We start from the raw sequence: 2,554 nt of genomic DNA on the forward strand, positions 1-2,554 counted from the left end.
TAGCTTAGATTTCTGGTCACTCTTTCCGTGCATTAATTCATTTAATCGTTATAACAACTTTATGAAGGAGATACAGTTATGCCTTCCATCTTGTACAGAAGGGAACTGAGGCACAGAGCAGTTAGATTATGTGGCCAATGTCACACAGCTAATAAGTAGCAGACTTACAGTTTGAACTTGGAGAGTTGGCCATCAGAGCCTGTACTTAAGCACCAGCATACAGTGCCCCTCTAGCAGGTGTTTTCTGTTTCTGCTGTTCAAAGAAAAAAACAAGTTGGAGAGGGGGCATGGATTCTAGCCCTGGTTCTGCTAGTCACCAACCAATTAAATTTGGCAAACCACATAATCTCTGGTCAGTTGCAAAATGAGAAGGTTGTATTAGGTTATCTTAAAGTTCTCCTCTAGCTCTAAAGTTCTGGTCATTGTTACATTTGTGTTTAAGGCAGCAGAATAATAGGACATTATGCAATTACAGTTACAAGATGGAGTTTTGCTTGAAAGGAGAGTTTCTCTCCCCACTCCCCAAACAGATTTTAGAAAAGATGTGTAGGGAATGTAAGAGGAACCATAAGAAACAAAAATTAATAAGGCTGGACAAGAATATTGTCCGTTTAGAAAGTACAAATTAATGTAAAGAAAGCTAGGAAAGCAGAATGAGGTTTCCTCACTCAAGGCAGTTAAAGAGATGATAATGATATTTTACATTTAGGTAGCAATTTGCTTTTTACATAGGCCTTTACACAATCATTAGATACATCCTAAGTCTCACTTTTCATTAATCCTTTCATACCTATTCATTTATTGTCATCAGCAAAATCCACTCTATCTTCATCCTCTCCTCTGAACAGACCCTTACCTTTCTTGTTCTAAAGGAAACAGGGCTCTCCCCTAAGACCCTGCTTCCTTGGCACCTCTGCTCCAACTGAGCCTTGTCATGGAGTAGGTATGCTCTTTGTCCTTGTTCCTTCCGGATGATCCTTCCTCTCTCCTCCCTAAAAACCCCCAGCTTTTCATCAGGACACCAAATAGTATCTCTACTTGTGGCCTATCATCTGCATACCCTCAAGGTCAAACCCCCCCTCCCTCGTTTTTTGAAGATTTTAGCTCTTAGCTCATTCTCTCCAATGGAATGCCTGTCATAATTCTTGGTCATTTTAATATTCAAGTAGATAATTTTATACCACTTCATTTCCTATTGGGTTTGTTCTGGAATACAGTAGACATAAAATAATTCTGGCTTTATCCTTCTAGTCTTCCTCCCATATCTTCTTTGGGGTAACTTTTTAAAATCTTTTTATTGTGGGGCACCTGGGTGGCTCAGTCGGTTAAGCATCCACCTCTTGATTTCAGCTCAGGTCATGATCTCAGGGTCAGGAGATTGAGCCCTGTGTCAGACTCTGCACTCAGCCCGGACTGAGCTTGTCCCTGTCTCTTCCCCCAGCTGGCAGTCTCTCGCTGTCACTCTCTCTCCAATAAATAAAATCTTTAAAATCTTTTTATTGAATATTTTAATATTACATTATAATTTAAACACATAGTAAATTATTCAGCATATTATATGTATAACATGGTACCCATCTCTAAGCTTTCTCAAATCTTATATTTTACCACATTTGCTCCAGACCCCTCCTCAATCCCAAGTCTCCCCTTCCCTTTCCAAAAGAACCATTATCCTAACTTTGGTGATTTTGATGGCCATCCACGTGTACATACCATTTTTGTATATGTATGTATCCATAAATAATATATAATATTATCTAACATGTTTTAAAGTGCTCATATTTTAAAGTAATACACTACACATCATCCTACAACTTCCTTTTTCCTCATCAATATTGTGAGATTTATCCACTGTGATATGGCTAGCTCCAATCCAGTTATTTTAACCTGCTATAAGGTATTCCATTGACTACACATATTCCATTGAATGAATATTTAAAAAATTTATCATTTACCTGTTAATGGACATTTAGGTTGCTTCAAAATTTTTTGTTATTAAAAACAGTTGCCTCAATGAATATTGCTGTATGTATCTTTTGGGCCTTATGTGTAAGGATTTCTCTAGGTCACTGGTCTACACAGTGGGGTGTGGGTATCAGGGAGTATATCTTGGAGGACAGGAAGAAAATATTAAAACTTCCATTTGTATAATTTTCAATTTCATCTTTGTCTGGAATAAAGTAGATGTTCAGATGCAGCTAGAAGTCCTTTTTTTTTTTTTACTCTGATTCACCCTCATTATGTTCCTTGTGCTTGTTTTTAATCAGGAGATCCTGCCTCCAAGGGGAGGCAAACTTAATTCCAATTGTCACCACATGGTGGAGCTGAGATATCAATGTACAATCCACAAACCTTGTCGGTACTGATTGACCCTGGCCAGATACTGGTAGCTGGAAAAACAAAAGGCAGAACACCAGAGGCTACAACTAACAGCTAGTATTCAAGTCAAGGTAAACATTTTATTTTTTTATTTATTTTTAAGAAGATTTTATTTATTTATTTATTTGACAGAGAGAGAGAGTACAAGCTGGGGGAAGGGCAGGCAGAGGGAGAG

This window comes from Eumetopias jubatus, unplaced genomic scaffold (assembly GCF_037043125.1).
Source record: "Eumetopias jubatus isolate StellerSeaLion01/CBP00866 unplaced genomic scaffold, mEumJub1_p1.0 scaffold_7, whole genome shotgun sequence".
NCBI classification, from domain to species: domain Eukaryota; kingdom Metazoa; phylum Chordata; class Mammalia; order Carnivora; family Otariidae; genus Eumetopias; species Eumetopias jubatus.